Source organism: Bos grunniens, chromosome 2, assembly GCF_055505025.1.
Source record: "Bos grunniens cultivar Pamir isolate PY7600 chromosome 2, Bosgru_T2T1.0, whole genome shotgun sequence".
Classification (NCBI taxonomy): domain Eukaryota; kingdom Metazoa; phylum Chordata; class Mammalia; order Artiodactyla; family Bovidae; genus Bos; species Bos grunniens.
In genome coordinates, this window is record NC_141166.1 from 76986531 (window position 1) to 76999231 (window position 12701).

At 40.5% G+C, this 12701-nt stretch overlaps 1 protein-coding gene across 16 annotated transcripts in view; it reads left to right on the forward strand.

Moving 5' to 3' along the window:
- The window catches only part of THSD7B (thrombospondin type 1 domain containing 7B), a 1262144-nt gene that overhangs the window by 919283 nt on the left and 330160 nt on the right, over positions 1-12701 (forward strand). The gene's annotated exons all lie outside the window — the stretch shown is intronic.

Sequence of the window (12701 nt, forward strand, 5' to 3'; positions counted from 1 at the left end):
TACTTCCTCAAGTAGTATGTGAATTGAATAGTCACATTAAGATTCATTATTTCTCAGTACTTAAAGGTAAAAGTAGATCAATTTCCTGACTTTACTCATAACTGCTAAGATGCTGGAAGACAGTTTTAATCTTAATTCAGCTAATTTTAGCTGTTAAAAACTTATATATAAGATATTTGGAGGCATTTGATTTTGAGGTATGTATCATTTTAAACAAACTCAGTTCACATAAGCACAACATTGACTATTTACGTTGAAAAATGCACCTTTGAGGTTAGAGGTCATTATTTTGGATAGAAAGTCTTCCCATAGCAGGCTTCACTATTGCATCAAAATAAATTAATTTCCTTCACATTTCTTGCATACAATTTTCAGGATTCCATCCACATGTTACATAAAGTGAATTGTTCTTTATTAAAAAGTCTTGTGAGAGAAAAGAAATTGCATGACCAATGAATATATACAGTGCATATGATTTTCTGAAGTCATCATTACTCAGACTTTTGTAATGGGATTTTATTAAGTTTGAGATTCTCGAACTGAATTAAAATGTAACAGTTGTATTTATCATAGAGAATGTCACAAATGCATGGTCTCCAGAGGCCCAAAGAGGAAATGGAAATGAATAAACATAATTGCAGCAGCATTTTGGCAGAATGTATGGAGGAGGAGACAAGAAAATGAAAACAAATGTCTTCTTGACATGACATCAGCTTTGTACATAACCGACAATTTATTATAATGCTGGTGATTATGGTTCTATGTAAAGCATGAGTACCCATAGTGATCTCAAAGAGGAAATCATTTGTAGAAAAATGAGAGTTCCTTAGAGATGTTTTAGTAGACAGAACCACAAGAAAATGTAGTATGCTTTAATAAGGGGGGAAGATAAATATGGATATAGGGCTGATTTATTGTTTCTCTATAGCAATGCGATAATTAGTATCCTAGGTCTTTGAAGTTGTTTTTCAATAGAGAACACCAAATTATTTTGAAATTTGCATTTCACATCTCATTGGATATTGAGATGTGAATAGTTACTGTTACATCTCATTAGTTACTGTTACTGGGATGATTATATGACATGACGTTTAGCACTCATTATCAAGATAGCTTATTTCATGGCAGATATAGTTACAATCTTTGTTTCACAAAGGCTTTGAAGAATCTTACCTCTTAAGCTCCTAAAGTAAATTCTTTAAAAAAAAAAATCTATAATTACCTGCTGCAGCGATTTGGCCCAAGTCTTCCCTGTAGCTTTCTGTGAAGTGCAGTAGGTAACTAAGCACCATCCATCTGTCAAATTCAGAGCAACTGTTAAAAAAATACCCAGCCCATTTTTTTCTCCTCATTTGGAAGTTGGTTACACAACAGCTGTTAGCAGAGATACAGGTGAATCTTATGTAAATACTACCATATTCCTTTAAAACTGGAATAAATCACTTTCTACATGCAGTGTGTGAATTAGCATATTTATTCATTCACACCTGCCAAATATACATTACTTTGGTTCATGTACATAAAATAGGGACCAGAGAAGCATAAAGCTTCTAGCATATTGCATACTTATAGACAATATTCTGTAGAATGAAGTGTGTATGAATTTTCCCTGACATATATGAAAGAAATGTCAAAAAACTTCCATACTTGACTTGAGGTTTTCATTTGACACAAGACAAGAATTTAGATGTGGGAGATATTTCTGAAGAAATCTGATCTGATGGGTTTTTAGTGGCTGTGAGAAAAATGACTTGGAAATACTAGAAAGCATCTCATCATTAGTTTACACTTCTAATGAGCCCACGATATAGAAAGAAGGAAAGAAAAAAACATTTTAAGGGGAGCTAGGTGATTTCTTACCTGAAAGATTTTTATAACATGGTAAGAAATTAACTCTTAACTACCATGTGATGATTGTGCATACTGAATACATTTAAATGCAGGTGGTTCATAGATGTTTGTATATTTAGTGAGTTTTTTTCACCCCGCTTGCTGGAATTTGAGTATTCTATATAGATTATTATTCTGTATAGATTATTATCTCTCGTAGGGCAGAGATTTTTATCTTCTATTAAACTGTTATGTTATGTCCACAAAATAGAGTTCTGCAGAATTCTAACTTAATAAATATAGCACCACAGAAAGTCTAGGCAAAGGTATTTTTTCCCTTAATGGAGGAAAACATTTTAAAAAATAATTTAAAAAATTTTAACATTCTTACTAATTGTCTATGAAAGCTAATATAAGTGGTTTGGGGCATAACTTTAGGGAGAAAAATTTATTTGCTTACTGGTAAATAGTTAATTCCCAAGATTTCTGGACATGCAACATCTAATTGAAAATTTTGTGCCATGATTTCTGAGCTCTTTCTTCTAAAATTTTATTTGATTCAGAAAGTAACTCAGAATACTTACATGATGAAGTTTTCCTAGTAGCTACATTGAGAGAAAATTCACTCTTTAAAGTGTATAATTTAGTAGTTTTTTAAAAAATATGTTTATAGTTATACAACCATCACCACACTCAAATTCCAGGACATTTTCATCACCCCCTGCCCACCCCCCCCCAAAAAAAAAAAACTCTACCATAAGCAGTCATTCCCCACTGAATGAAAGAAAGTCAACTGAGATGCATGAAGCTACACTGCTGCTGCTAAGTCACTTCAGTTGTGTCCGACTCTGTGCAACCCCATAGACGGCAGCCCACCAGGCTCTCCGTCCCTGGGATTCTCCAGGCAAGAACACTGGAATGGGTTGCCATTTCCTTCTCCAAAGCATGAAAGTGAAAAGTGAAAGTGAAGTCCCTCAGTCGTGTCTGAGTCCTAGCAACCCCATGGACTGCAGCCTACCAGGCCCCTCCGTCCATGGGATTTTCCAGGCAAGAGAACTGGAGTGGGGTGCCATTGCCTTCTCTGTGAAGCTACTCTAAGATATTATAAAACCAGGGAGGGAGTCACTGATGTACAAAAAGCTTGGTTGCAATAATGACTCCTTCATATTCACTGTCATGAATTAATTTATAGTTATGTCTGCAAATGTGATGAATTGATGCATTTTTAAATGGTGGTCTTCAATACAGGTTTTAATGTTTCTCTGTAGGAGGAAGGACTCAGAGAGGCAGTTTAAATTGAAGGAAAGGCTAAGAACTTTATAGCTGACTTTTCGTAGCCTGGTCTGGTCTACTCTGAGTATTTATTTCTGGGGTCTCGTTGAGGGGAGAGGTGGTTGGAGATTAAGAGACTTGTCTTGCACCATCTTCAACAAGCGAGCTACCCTCTGTACTTAAATATTTGAGTAGTTTCACTGTGATTAATGGAAATCACTGGGGGTCTAAAGCTCGTGCAGACACCACTGTCAGGTGACACTGTGCCTAGCAAAGGACAATGTAATGCTTTCCTCCCTTAGATTTAAGATTCCTAATGATTACTCCTTCTCTCCTCCAGTTTTTGAAGGTGCCCACCATAGTCGTCTGGAACCTCTGGTTTCCTGCTTTGATTTGTTAGTCAACTTGCTCCTCCTGTGTTTCTCATGCCCCAAGGACCACAGTTCATCTGGCTCCATTTGCTTCCCAGCAGTGGCTGGGTATCTTGACCACAGGCCTAGCATTCCCTTCTAGAATCTGCCACACCAGACCAGCAGTCAGAGCTTAAGATCCTCTGCCCTCCCTTGTGACTCACCTGTTTTTGGTATCCTTTTTGTTTGTTTGTTTGTTTTTCCTTTTGATATAATTTTTGTATCAAAATTATATCAAAATTTGTAATTTTATTCTGTCCACTTCTTTCCTGAAGTATTTAATTCTAGCCAGTATTTTTCAGTTAGGGGACAAATCCTTTGAAGTAAAGAGCCCTGCCTGTATATGCTTCCGTACTTAGCTGTGGATAGAGAGAGCTTTGGGGCTTAAAAATCCCCTGGAATAAAATCAATGGGCATTTTTAACTGTTCATTTCCTGATCATGCATTAGAACCTAAATAAAGTGCTTCAAGGGACTAAGGGACTAAGTCTACATTATTAGCTTACTAAGCATTTCTTATTTATTTGAAAATTCTTTTTTCTTTTTTTCTGGGAGGGCACCAATAATTGGGGAATATGTTTCCAACATGCAAAATGAATTGTATCTTTCCATAAGCAAGCCTATAATTGGGCTCCTGCAGCCACACAGCTTCTCATATGGTACTTATGAGTCAATTAAAGCACCCTAACAAGCAATTACACGTTTATTGTTTAATTCAATTTCCACAACTCATGCTGTTCCACTCAAAAGTTGCATATATGTCATTCAGCATGTAATAATAAGTACACATTTTATTCAAATATAGTTTTTGAAGAATGGGATCTCCAAATACCATGCTTTCACCCACTGTGCTCTGCACAGGAAGAGAAAAAATACTAGGAGAAAATGAAAACACTTGGTATATAGAAAGAACTGGCTTTTCATTCCAGATTGACTCATTTGGATGATAGCAAGTGAAAATGTCTTCTCCACTACCTATAGTTGTCACAGAAATGGAGTTGCTGGGACATCCACTGAGAGAATTAGGGTACATGAGACGACTGGTAGTTTGAGCTTTGGTGGTTGATGTCTGAAGGGGAAGGGCCTAGGTTTAATCCTTGAGTGAAGTTGGCTTGGTCAGTCCTGGGTGACCCCAGTCTCTGCCCTGGGAAATGCCATGGTGGGGGCCTCCATCCCTATTGCCAATGATGATACCAGGGCTCCTGGCCATGCCCCACATCAGCGCTGGCCACTTGCATGAAGGATTAGAACAGAGGCCAGAGTAAATAGGCACAGACGAGCTGGGAAGACAATTGCACACAGCATGTGGGAGCCCATATTGATATCCATTACATCCCTGACCAGCTTGTGGCTCTCGAGCTTGGATGGTGGCTCAAGGCTCTCCTCTCTAATGGTGGACAGTTCAAAGCAGGAGCAATAAGGCATGCTTCCTGTGAATGAGAGTTTAGACTTAGCCTTCTTTTCCAGGACTTACATGCTCAATCACTAAGTCTTGTCTGACTCTTTGAGGCCTCATGAACTTTAGCCCACCAGGCTCCTCTGTCTATGGGGATTCTCCAGGCAAAAATAATGGATGGGGTGCCATTTCCACAGGATCTTCCTGACCCAGGGATCTGAACCCATATCTCCTGTGTCTCCTGCATTGGCAGGTGGGTTCTTTACCACTGAGCCACCAGGGAAGCCACTTTTCCAGGACTTAGAACTTCCTATTCCTTCTAACTGTTCTCACTCCTTCTCAATTTTAATATTTCTCTGCAGAGACTGTTCCTTTATTCATGAAGCCAACAATCCAAGGGTTACAATTGGATGGGGGGAAAGTGGCTTTGCATTTCCCATGGCTCAGACTACCCCCAATCCTGGTATTTGCCACTGAAATGCACTTCTGTTTAATATAGATGTATGCAGTCTTCCTTATGCTTTGTCTTGAATAAGAAATGAATCTGTCTGTTTTCCCTAAGGGTACCCAACACAGGGTGGGGAGAGTAATTCTAAAGGTGCCTGAGTGGCTGAGGGAAGTCAGGCTGGGTGATTGAAAAACCAGAGAATTAAAACAAAACCAACCTGTTGTGAGAGTAAGGACGAGGGAAGGCGTGGTAAGCCTGATTGTGTCAACTCTGTTTTTCCTATTTTTGCAAGTAGATGAGGTAGGCTTGATTCTTATTCCAGTGGATGAGCTATGAAGAAATACCTTTGCTCTATATTGTAGGCTGGCTAAAAGCTCCCCAAAATGCACAAGCCCTAATCCCAGGAACCTGTGATATCTTATTTCCATGGCAAAGAAGACCTTGCAGACGTGATTAATTAAGTTAAGGCTGTGAGGGGAGAATATGCTGGATCACCCAGGTGGATCCAATGCAATCACAACAGAGCTTCAAAGTGAGAGGGAGGCAGGACGCCCTTTGATGATGCAGAAAGAAAGTGACCTGCTCACATGCTCACGCCACACTCTTGGATTTGAAGGCTGAGGAAGGGGCTAGGAGTGACGGATGCAGGCATCCGCTGGAACTAGAAAGGGCCTGGTGCTTGATTCTCCATAGAACCTTCAGAAGGAACTGGTCCTGATGACATTTGGACTTCAGCCCAAGGAAACTGATTTTGGACTTCTGATTCCTAGAACTGTAAGAGAAAATATTTCTGTTCTTACAAGTTGCTAAGTTTTTGGTAATTTGTTACAATGACAACAAAAAACAATAATACCCTGGAAACAGTAACATTAAAAAGCATCTCATGGGTCTTTCCTGAAACTAAAGGACCAATAGTTGAGCTCTTGAGTAGAACAGGGGTCCCCAAACTCTAAGCTAAACATTGGCATCTGCTGTCAGAGCAATAGTGTAAATAGACTAGAAATAAAGTGCATAATAAATATAATGCACTTGAATCATCCCCAAGCCATCTACCCCTTCCCTCTCATCCCCCAGTGTGTGGAAAGATTGTCTTCCATTAAACTGGGTCCTGGTGCCAAGAAGGTTGGGGGCCGCTGCAGTAGAGCATTTAAGTCCTTCAGCACCTGACTCCCAAGGCAACGTGCCTAGTGACCCCTGCCTCCTACATTGTGCTGGGGTTTCAAAAAACCCTTCTATTTTATGTGTGTGTGTGTGTGCACGTACACACTCAGTCATGTCCAGCTGTTTGTGATCGCATGGACTGTAGCCCACCAGGCTCCTCTGTCCTTGGGATTTTCCTGGCAAGAATACTGGAGTAGGTTGCCATTTCCTTCTCCAAGAGATCTTCCTGACCCATGGATCAAACCCGTGTCTCTTGTATCTCTTTCATTGGTAGGTGGATTCTTTACCATTGTGCCACCTGGGAAGTCCTCTACTGTATTAAGGGGAAGAAGCACATTAATTTGTAATAAACATCCTTATACCAGCCAGTCACAGGCTCTACTCTCCAGATCTCAGCACCTAGTGGTAAAGCACATGTGTGGCAGGCTTCATATTTTTTAGATGTCTTTAAATTTTCATCCTTAATCCAATCAAAATTTTCTCTCTGCATCTTGTCTGTCATTATGGCTTCATGGAAAGGGACAAGATAAATGTCATCTCAGATAGGAGATGGATGTGTCTATCAATCAGAAAGAATGCAAAGCCCTTGTCTTTTTGCCTGGGTGGGTGATTAGTAGTAAAAGAAAAGCTGGGGTGGGGAAGCCAAGCAAAAGTAACTTGTGTCATGATTTTCGCTGACTCAGGACTGATATAAGAGGGTGGAGAGTTTAGCTAAGGAACCAGCAAAAAGCTGAAGGATTTTTGCTCCATGTCTTCTTCAGAACTCTGGGAAGAGAGGCCCTACAGGGGTGCCACTCCAGGAGGAGGGCCTCATTGCCTCTTCAGAACCTCCCTGAGTTTCCTGTGTTACAGAGTCTGCAGAAATGCCCCTAGGCCCTGGGAAGGTGTGGTAGCTGCTGGTGTGGGCAGGCTTCACAGGAGAACATACTCTGACTCTCCCAGAACACTGATCACAGGGCCCCAGCAGGAAGTTCCACGCGAGGTACCAGGTGGGCTGAGCCCTCATCAGCTTAGAGGATAACAGCCCTCTGATGAGGATCAGGCTGAGAGGGGAGCGTTCGTGTGATTTTCACCCTGAAAGGGGACTTCCCTGGTGGGTGAGCAGCCACCCGGTGGACAAGGGCCACTGTCACTGTAGACACTGGCAGTGACTCGGGGCACTTCTGAAGGACCTTCATACAGATCTGAGACCCCTGATAGCTATTGGGCACCTAGATTCCTTCCTGGAGGGGAGAGGGGGAAGTGGCTGGAAGAGAAACTGCACATTTACCTGAAAATAATTATTTTAAATAGGAAGGAGGCTAATTAAAATGGCCAAATCTGAGATAGCTTTAATTGGCAATTGCACCTTTCCTGATTACCTACAAGGAAGGGTACTCTTAAGAAAGATTGCATCAGTGTATGATGAAATAATTGGAGTAGAATGCAGTTCTGCCCTTAGTCTCAGTAAGAGCTGACCTCCATGCCTTAGATCACGGCTGCCAACCTTCTGGCACCAGGGACACTTTTTCCTTGGACAAAGTAGAGAGTATGGTTTAGGGAGAATTCGAGCACGTTGCATTCATTGTGCACTTTATTTCTATTATTTACATCAGCTCCACCTCATCAAGCATTAGATCCTGGAGGGTGGGGACCCCTGCCTTAGAGCACCCTTCTCTGGCCCCTTTCCAGCCTGTTCCTTCTCAGAAGCAAGGATGCCATGATTCCTCATCCACTCCTTATCTAAACTCTGCCTAGTTGTCAGAACCTTGGAATCCCCTGTCTTAAGAGCCCTTATGGAGAAGGCAATGGCACCCCACTCCAGTACTCTTGCCTAGAAAATCCCATGGATGGAGGAGCCTGGTAGGCTGCAGTCCATGGGGTCGCACAGAGTCGGACACAACTGAAGGGACAGCAGTAGCAGCAATAGCCCTGAACCAGCTTCAGTAACTTACAGGAGCCTCTTCTCTGAGTCTGACCTGTGATCAGCATTTGCACTGACTCCATGTACACCCTAAATGTGATGGGTGTACAAGGGTGGCCGATTTGTGAATTGAGCTTTGGAGTATTGACTATAGTGCCCACTCACAAATGTTAGATGTTCCTTCTGGAGGTAGAATCCAGCTGGGAGTGAGAGGAGGACTGGCCAGAGACTCAGGCCTGGGCCCATCGTTCCTGAGCTGCCACATTCCAGCCTGAAACTCCAAGTCATCCCAGAATTTATATTGGAACTTCATGTTCCAAGTCATGAAGACGTGTATTTTAATTAGAATAGAACTGATCTATTACAGGCTTGTAAATTTCAATGATAACATCTAACTCTTTAGACTTACCATCTGTGACCTCCTCTTGTATTCCAGTGCCAGTCCCCACATGTATAAGGGGCAACCTGGCATTGCATCATTAAATTAGTTGTTCCTGTTACACAGACATGGAACAGGTAGTCACAAATGTTATGAGCCTTATCAAAGAAGAGGTACAGGATCTTAGAATGTGTATAGCAAGGGCCAGAAGCCAGCGCATCTGCTTATTCCTCTGCACAGATGTAAGTTGTGCCAGGCCCCTGGTCAGACTCATGTCTTCACTGTGCACATTCTTCAAGCCTCCCCTCCATCCAGGAAGGCTCCTGGCTGCCCAGTGCCTGAGGCCCCAGAGTCCTGCCCTTGCAAGACCCTGAGTGGAATGAGCTTTTATTTCCATGTTTCTTTCACCTGTGTATCCCAGGCCTCTGTTGCAGGGTCTGCCCTGTAGAATATATTGTTCGAATGTTGTGTGAGCTGAGCAGTAGCTGCCCCCTCCTTTTCGATGTACATATATTGAACTCTACCTGAACTGAAGTGGTTCACAGTTTCAGAACAGCAAGCTAATAGAGCTCTTCTATTTTTCTAGCATGTCACCCTCCTTTCCTGGAAATCATGACCTCTTGAATCAAGTTTTTCCTACCTTTTCTTGTCAACTATTAGAGTTGGACTCTAGTTAGGAACAACTTTGGGAAAGTAATGTGACCTTGGTGAAGGTGATGAACACGAGTAGATCTGAAGTAGTGGATTCCATCACTTATTTAGTCATTCCAGGTAGAATATTACCATTTCTTATCATAAGGCCAGCAACCCCTGCCCTCTTCATATCATAATTGAATAGAAGACAAACTTATCATGGCATGTCTCACTATCAGAGTTTAGAGGTAATGGGGGCAGAAAGTATAGTCATTTAGTGGTAGTTAATAATCTGCTGATTTCAGTCATCAGTAAAGCCTAAGAAGGCTGCCTAACCATCTGACATTGACAGCCGGTGTCCTCCAAAAATTAACTAGGAATCACACTGAGACTACATACAGATCCTTGCTTTATTTCTTTTGCTAAATTCTCAGATAATTTTACATTTCCTGCCAGGCCATTCCTTTTCATGCTGATAGAATTGAAAAGAATCATGTACCATGGGAAAGCAATTAGTAACTCTTTTCCCCTCTTTGGTGATTTTCTTTTTTCTCCCAAGACTCAGGCTATGTCATGATTAAGAGAAAGATAAAGCTGAACTCAATTCTGTGCTTTCTGCTCATTGCTAGACACTATGGATAAGAAAACCACACAGACATGTGGAGGGTTCCAGGTCCTCCGACCACACCCACTCGCCAGGTGACTGTTGTCATCTGAGAACTTCTGTCTCCGTAACTCAGCTCACCCACCTGCTTCTCCATCATTCCTTTAATGACAGTGCCCAGCTGTTCCAGGCAGCCAGTCTGAGAGCTTTCTGTCCAAAGCTTAAGATAGCTAAATCTCAAACAACACACAAGACTGTTCTAAAGCTATTTGAGCTAATTTTACTTGAGAGTACAATTTTCCTCCAGTAAAGAGAGCCATATTTCAAGTTTAATTAATAAATTGTAATTAAGCATTGATTTGCTGTTCCTCTTAAAAGATTCATTTTGGGTAGAAATACATGACAGGGATGATCAATAGTAAATACCTCTTCCTTGCCTGATGAAAAGACCTTTCCCACTAGTACAGTACAATGCTTTCAATACTTAAAAACACCAAAAGAGACATCATTTCTCTAGATTATGACCTTCAAGTGATGTGCTATGATCCAAAAAGTTCCAGAACTCAGAGTTCGACTAAATAGCAGATGTCTGACAGGTCCAGTCTCTTCTTCTTTCTTTCCCGCCTGTACCTTATACATCATTTCCATCCAAGAATGAAGTACCTGTTTTTCTCTTGTGTACCAGGATTTCCAGTTGGTCATTGCCATTAGGGAAACTGCATTAATGTGCTGCTATTATCTGTGTATGTGCTTACCTCTGCCACTACAGTAGCGTCCTTGAAAGATAGATTTATATGTACATGTATATTTCCTTGCACACACACAAAATGCTTTTATAATTATTCATAACTCCTTATATTTTGTAACCAAGTGAGCAGATGGATGGATGAATAAATGACTCAATTTCAGTAACTTCTATTAGCGGAAAAGGTGTCAGTAATAAAGGCCCAAAATTTGATAAGTTTATCTACTTACCGCCTCTGATTTAGTTCTCAAAAAAACTCTGACTTAAGGAGTTTATACACGCTTAATATTGCCCACAGAACTATATGTGTGTGTATGTGCTCCATTGTGTCTGACTCTGCGACCCCGTGGGCTATAGCCTGCCAGGCTCCTCTGTCCTTGGGATTTCCCAGGCAAGAATACTGAAGTGGGTTGCCATTTTCTCTTGCGGAAGAGCTTCCCCACCCTGGGATCATACCCATGTCTCCTGCATTGGCAGGCAAAGTATTTATCACTGAACCACCAGGGAAACCAATATAGTTGAATATAGACATTCATAAATCCATTTGTACTCTAATTTAGATAGCTTGCCAAACTTAAAAATATCATTGAATGTTTATTGTATAGTTTTCAAGTTTTAAACTTAAATTATATAAAGTATTTAAAAATGTTTTATCATTGGAAAAACTCTTAATTTGTATATTTGTAGAGGTTTAGTTTTCAAATAGCAATATTTTTTCAAAGTGTTTAAAATTCCTCTTTATGTTATTCATTACACTGTCATCTTGGAAAATAAATTAGCATGGTAAAAATCCCCTAAATTGACTCCAAATTAGTTATCTAAGCATGAAATTCAAGTAAACATTTGCTTGTACCCTACTTGAGAAAAGATCTTGCACTGTATTCATCATTAATGGCTATAATATTCCCAACAAAGAAAATGCAGGTGATGTTGGCTTGATGTGCAGTGGATTTTGTTCCTAGGATATGGACAGAAACAAGAATAAAACTATTCAGAATGAATGAATAGCCCCACCTGCTTCAGAGCAGATGTACAAACTGGGACATATTGTGTGTGCAGCCATTGTTATTTTAGCTAATTCCTTGGTCCTAAAGCATTAGATACATTTGGCTTTCACCACTTCATAAATAATAAGTAAATAAATGGATGGATACATGGATAGATAATATTCAGATTGACTTGTTTTTTGTTGTGCTCCAGATAAAGAAATTCAGAATATAAGAGAAATGGACAACTGAAGGCCCTTTCATATACTTACCCTGTGCTAGAAAAGTTTATATAAACAGTTCTTAACAACAGTGTTCCTAGTTGTGGTCTCTTTATTCCTTTTAATTTGGTAGATTTTAAAGAGCTGTAATAAAAGTGATCCTAAACAGTTTGTTCTTAGGATGCTAAACTCAGCAAATATCCATTAACACATACCATTTCCAAAGACATCATGCCAAAGGCAGGTGGCCATTGGACAGGCTGGATCAGAACCACCTGGGACACTTAGAGACAAAAATATTTCTAGACTTCTTTCCCAGAGATGCTGTTTGAGTAGATCTGAAGTTATGCCATCAAATCTCTGTATTCTCGAAGACATCCATGGTTAGAAATCAGTTGAGAGGTGTAGTTGTCAACCAGGGGGACATGTCAATGTGTAAAGTCATTTTTGGTTTTCAAAACCAAGAGGGTACGTGTGCTATTGGCATCTAATTGGCTAAGGCCAAGAATGCTGCTAAGTATCTTACTATGTGCAAGACAAACTTGTGTATCCACAAAATGAAATTATCCAATCTAAAATGTCACTGATGCCAAGTTTGAGACATGCTGGTCTAGAAAGTAAAGATATATCCTTTGAGTCTATAATTAGGGTGAATCAAAGAGGCACAAAATATCATTTGTTCATAATTGAATACAGTGGCATTAGTCTAAAGAC